The sequence below is a fragment of the Euprymna scolopes genome, chromosome 15 (genome assembly GCF_053919585.1).
Source record: "Euprymna scolopes isolate OS-2025 chromosome 15, ASM5391958v1, whole genome shotgun sequence".
Lineage (NCBI taxonomy): Eukaryota > Metazoa > Mollusca > Cephalopoda > Sepiida > Sepiolidae > Euprymna > Euprymna scolopes.
The window spans coordinates 23,067,651-23,074,201 of record NC_136496.1 but is presented as its reverse complement, the minus strand read 5'-3'; the positions used below and the strand labels follow the sequence as shown (position 1 = coordinate 23,074,201).

The window sequence follows — 6,551 nt, the reverse complement described above, 5'->3', positions numbered from 1 at the left end:
ATATCATATATGAGACATTGATATTTGGTCTGTTATGTGTGCGTGTATGTATAAGCAAAATTTTAATGTAAACGATTCGATGTAACCTTCGACCTTCTCATGCATATTTTTTAAACTCCGAAATCTTTCTAACTAACTTGGGAATGTGGTCGGTTAAAACTTTCATTAATCTACGGGGACAGCATACTGTATTTTCATCAGTCATCGTCGTGTAGAAGACTTACATAATTCAACCATGAATAATTCGGGCATGGCTGTCGGAGCGAGAGCGTGCTGCCCTCACGGGTTAAATAAAGCGTTCGATTCGAAATTCACGAGACACACGGGAAGTTGACGAAAGATCTAGAAGTTTGGCTCCTGAGTTCGACAAGGTATTCCTGAAGAAGATCATGGTTTACATCGGCCGAAACATTTTGAGAATAACATCCAAGCGGGGTAGGGTAGTCAAAAGAGTTCAAATAATAGATATGCATTAAGTTAGGTAACTTAAATGTAATTGTGATTGCACTAATGCAGATTATAATATAATTAAATGCAACAAATGTGAATAGATCCTCTGATATTTGTTAAGCTTAATAAAACCCATACTTAGTTCATCTCATTTATCATCCCAAGTTGTGTCATGATGCTCCTCCCGTGTTAACAAGCTATACTTCCACCAATTTACTTTCATCCTCGAATGACCTTTGACTTTGATGCGTCGTGATCTATCAAGAAAAAAAAATTGGCGCTTCTACACTATTGGGACGAAATTTCGGAAATCACAATCCTGAAGTTCACATGAAAACAATGGTATCAACGCATTCCGCGTATTTTAAAGACGATTATATTCAAATCTTACGAAATCGATCAGGTAGAAAATTATTTATTAAAGTAAATATAAAATAGAATTTGATGAAAATTATCGTAAGCTACACGAGAGACCAAAAGGGAGTTAATTTGTCCGTTTTTATTTAAACAAAATGACGGCAATTTTTAAAACTGCTAACACGATTAAATTTGTTTTGTTTAATAATTCAGTAATATTCAGGTAATTTCGACTGCATAGCGTAGAAGCAACCATTGTAACATTGTTTTTGATTTGAAAACTCCATTTATCGGCTCAAAAATCTCATCTCAATTCTGTAGAATCTCCCAAAAAATTAATTAAACGTGATAAATTCAATCATCGTTTAAAATAGTCATTATGCTTGATATTAAATAAACGCAAGTAAAGGTTGATATGCCGTAAAATAAATGAGTCTAATAAGCAATACATTTACACTATTTACAAAAACTAAAGACAGAACAAGAAAATGACACAAAATGCAGAATACGGATCGTACTGAAATAATAACCTCATGTTTTTGAAACTTATTCTTAACATGGAAAGTGCTGGGCGGGGGTAGTAAGTGCTCTTCCATCACAAGAACTGCCGCAGGGTCGGAAATTGGAAATGAGAAGTCAGCGCCTCCGAGGAGGGGCACTCTGACCTGAAAACCGTACCTGGGAAGCCCCGTCGGCATTTCCCGTTAAAGCGTTCCAGGCTATTAGCAATGAATTAACCAGTTCTCAGATAGAGAAGGCAAAGCCAGGGAGGGTAGACCTCGTAGAACTAAACAGAACCAGCATAAGCCCCAATTCAACAGAGACCAGACCATTACAGGAATGGTATAATCTCTGTTGGGATGTTATTTTTTTTTTAAGTAGTCTGTACTCGAATGTAACAATTTAATAAATTAATAAATGAAAGATGCAAAAAAATGAAATATGCTAACTAGGTGTTCTGCATAGATACCCATAAACGCCTCGAGTTTATAATTTTCAATAGTTAAAGCGTTTGCGTATATAATATATATAAAAAAAGTTTGATATGCCGCAAGAGGGGCATTCTAAAACCCCAAACACACGCAGTATCTTTCTATCTCTCTTCAGTTTATACTATTCAATTTATAACGATATGACTACTACTTTACCATTTTTAGCAGATGATGCAGCTGCTGTTACGAGGAAGCGGAGGCATCGTTTGTACTACTGCTTCTCAAACAGTTGCTTCGGGGATATTTACTTTTCTATTTATTAATTTTTAGTTGTTTTTATTTTTTCATTTGATTTTACAAGAAAGATAAGACCAAGAAAATGAGAAAAATCGTACAAACATACAAACGCACAAACTAGAATTAAGTAAAAAAAAAAAAAAAAAAAAAAAAAAGACTGCTAGAGAAGGAGTGCTGTTCAGCCCGTTGCAAAATATAGCAACAATTGTTTTCCATCTCTCATACCGATAAGCGCGAACGCAGGCCACCGACTACGCGGTAATCTCAACGCCACGCCAGCCCCGCGAACAACTGCAACAAGCGGTTTCACATACCCGCATATATATATATATATATATATATATATATATATATATATATATATATATATATATATATATATATATATAGGTAGTATATTGTGTGATATATATTTAAAAACGTACACACACATACGCAGACTGATACACGTGCACACACATACACACAGATATATATATATATATATATATATATATATATATATATATATATATATGCGTGGATGCATAAGGATACACATATATATATATATATATATATATATACGTGCATGTATGAATATGTCTAGAAAATGTAGAGCCTGAGAAAGATTTATTGACAATTACACCCACACACACACACACACACACACACACATATATATATATATATATATATATATATATATATATAGGTGTATATGTATATACTAATACTACTGCTACTGCTGCTACTATTACCAAATCTATGTTATTACAACTCTGATTAATACGATCCAAATAAGTAGTGTTTGTCAATATGAATACTACTAAGGCCACTCAGATTACGGCTACAAGTACAACGATTCATACTTTAATTCACCTAAAACAGTGATAACACTGTCGTACTATCTATCGAAGTGGATGAGAAATATTATTCGAATACATATATGTATACATATACATATACAAAAAAAATATAGCAGTATACTTATGGCAAGTGAGCCAGACAGATATTTCTAAAAATTCGTCACATTAACGAGCCCAAAAAGAAAATGCAAAAGACAAAAAAAAAAAGGTTTATAAATAACAGGATTGTTTCCAGAAGCTTTTGAGTTAAATTTACCACCCCGATGTGGTACCCTTAATCAAGGACTATAATCTACACAGACAACCCGGCTTTTATACCCCAAACTAAAGGAACGAGGTTTTATTTATTTTTGTTTGCTTTAAACGTAATGTGACCCTGTATAAAGGCGGGACAGTCCGGTTACTTTTTACATAAACTCTTTACGCCTATGCCTCTTCACATACGGGTTTGTATAGTAATATGAACCTATTTATGTGTGCGTGTTTTGCTTCGCTATTGATGTATGTTTAGTTACGTTTTATAAGCGTGTATTTTCTGGGCAGGTGTACGCGGTTCGAATCACTGTGTTTAAATTTGAAAAGAAAGCAATGCTGGAAAAAGAAAACAAGAAAGAGATAGTACAATGGGGGAAAGGAATGAGGGTGTAAAGGAAAGACGAGGCACTGACGTGTTGTATTCTTAAGGGTCGGTGACCGGAGGTCGATCAAAAATAATCGCGGGGATGAAGAAGAGGATTGAAGTGGAGGAGAAAAGAATGCAGAAGAAATTGCGGATTGATGTAAAAATGAAAGTGAAAGTAGAAATTTTCTGACAGTGAAACGGACACGGGGAGTCAACAGATTGGAGAAAGGAAGGAAGAGACAGAAGAATAAAACAAAGAGAAGGACGAAAAGGCGAATACAAGATATGTTCTTCCTTTGCATATAAAAAACAACGGGAACATTTAGTAAAAGAATATAATACAATAAAACGAATTGTAACAATCATTTTAAACAGATAAACATCTTTAATAAGTAAATAATAAAAGATAAACATGTTTAATAAGTAAATAATATAAATAAAACTATACAAATAAAGGTAAACATACAAAATCTAGACAACAAATCTAAAACCACGACTTACACATATGTAATATACAAGCACAGGCATATATAGACAAATACACACACACACACACACACACACACACACACACACACATATATATATATATATGCCAAAACACAAACACATATATGCATTAAACCATTACTAAAATATAATATATGTATGTTTAATATATAATAAAAATTGTTAAGCAATCAAGAAGAAATATATAAATATCGGCAGACATACTTATATAGAAAAACGCATTATTAAAATGTAATATTTGTCTCTCTCTCTCTCTCTCTCTCTCTCTCTCTCTCTCTCTCTCTGCCTGTTTATATATCTATACATATATATATATATATATGCATAAATGTTAACAAAAACTTAAATAAGATATAAAAAATACACACAGACACTGACGCACACATACGTGTACACGTAATAAAAGTATAAAAACATTCTGCAAGTCAATCAATTTGTATGAAGTGAGCTTTGTTCTTGTTTATATATTGGTGAAATACAAAACACACACTTACATATGTACACAATCATCTAACAATGTAATAAACCACATATATTTTTATATAACAAGTATACAATATCGTTTATTGAACATAACAGCGATATTAAAACTCTATGATGATTCGACAGTGTGTCGCTGAACGACAACCCTCCCATTAAAAATCAACAGACTCGTATGAAAGAAAAATGATGAATTACATTCTCATATAAACTCTATCTTTTCTAAATCGATACTTGAACAGCTTTAAGCCTTACCGTGTATATATATATATATATAGAGAGAGAGATAGATAGATAGATAGATAGATATGTGTGTGTATGTGTATGTATGTATATGTATGAATATGGTAAAAAACCAGAAGAACTAATTGTCTTGGGAGGTACCGCGTACCAGACGAATGTACACGGAGTCTGCGATTCTAGGTTGACTAAGAGTCAGTTGTTGTAACTCGTTCGGAACAATCACTGTACACCCGCCCGCCTCCCTCTTAGCGACCTCATAGCGAGATGAATCGGTCGTAGCCGAGGAAGGAGGAGAGGAACAGCACTAAACAAGAGAGAAATATCCGCGTCTCCGACGGAATAACCGGCAACAGGTGTCGACACACAAACAATTCGTGTCCATAAGAATGTCTGCAACTTCACGCCACATCCGTAGACAGAACAGCGTGTATAACTACATTTCGAAACAGACTAGAACGAATAAAGACCTATGTTATACACACGTGTGTATGCATATGCATATGCCTAATTAAAAGAAGGTTTTTTTTTTATATACAATTGTATATATAAACATACACGTTGGAAATAACGCAATAATCCCGATTAGAAAAAATATATTGTGCAAATTTTAAAAGAAAAATAACTTGTTTTTGAAGCCATTGATATCAACTTGCCTGAATCTATCTTGAAATTCAAAAATTAAGTATTCTAAGATAATGTAAATTATTTAATAACACAATCCTTATACATACATACGTACATATAATATATATATATATATATATATATATATATATATATATATATATATAGTATCTATCTATATATATATATAATTTTTTCATTAGTATATATATATATATATTTACATTTTTCTTAATATCTAACTCATTGCCAGATAGAGACGAATAAACAGAACTTTGACTTACATAGTTCAGTATTTAATTGTTTTTGTTTGGATTATTTTTGTAGCTCAATCCTACACACATTTTTACAAACACGCAGGCAGATATAATTATAAATAGTATACATACATAAGTACCTATTGTTAAATTTTCCAAATGGAGTACCATCATTTTCTAGCTTGGGAATATATATACGCATATATGAAAATCTTGTGAACACAATATACAGACATATATAAAAATATATACTTCATAACGAAATGAATTTTATCAGTTAAAAATGTTTATACGTGCCTAAATGAAAGAGTATGCACACTTTTGACATCTTTCGCAGAAAAAAGATTATCTAATATATATATATATATATATATATATATATATATATATATATATAGGTATATATATATAGATATATAGATATATAAATATAGATAGATATATATATATATATATATATATAATTTTGTCCCATACGTATAGGTATCCGTTACATGTAAGATATATACACAACCATATTATCTTCGTGTAATATTTACTTGAATTCGAGGAAACATATACACATGTAACTCTACTTGTATGGTATGGGAAAATATCAGTGCATATGAAGAGATATAAAATACGCGCGTGTATGTAATTACAATCAATTTGTTTACAAGTGCGAAAACATTTATATAAATAAATTGTTTATTTATTTATATAAACTTTTTAACACGTTTGAAAAATAATCACAAGAGCATATATGTTGTTGGCATTTATACACCTTTTGCATTTGAATATATACTTATGTAGTATATTTTGAACAGTGGTTATCGCTTATTTGAAAAAAAGAACGATCGACAATCACGTTCCTATCCTGGGATATATATAACCCCAACAAGGTAAGTCATTATTTTTATTTTACACACACACACACCCACACACACACACA

General features: G+C 31.9%; 1 protein-coding gene across 2 annotated transcripts in view; it reads left to right on the top strand.

Annotated features, from left to right (window-relative positions):
- Nucleotides 1-1,867: 1,867 nt before the first annotated feature.
- Nucleotides 1,868-6,551, top strand: part of LOC145293747 (uncharacterized) — a 340,430-nt gene continuing 335,746 nt past the window's right edge. For both annotated transcript variants that reach the window (XM_080140226.1, XM_080140225.1), the window contains exon 1: nt 1,868-6,501. The gene's annotated coding sequence lies outside the window, so the exon portion shown is untranslated. The remainder of the gene's footprint in view (nt 6,502-6,551) is intronic.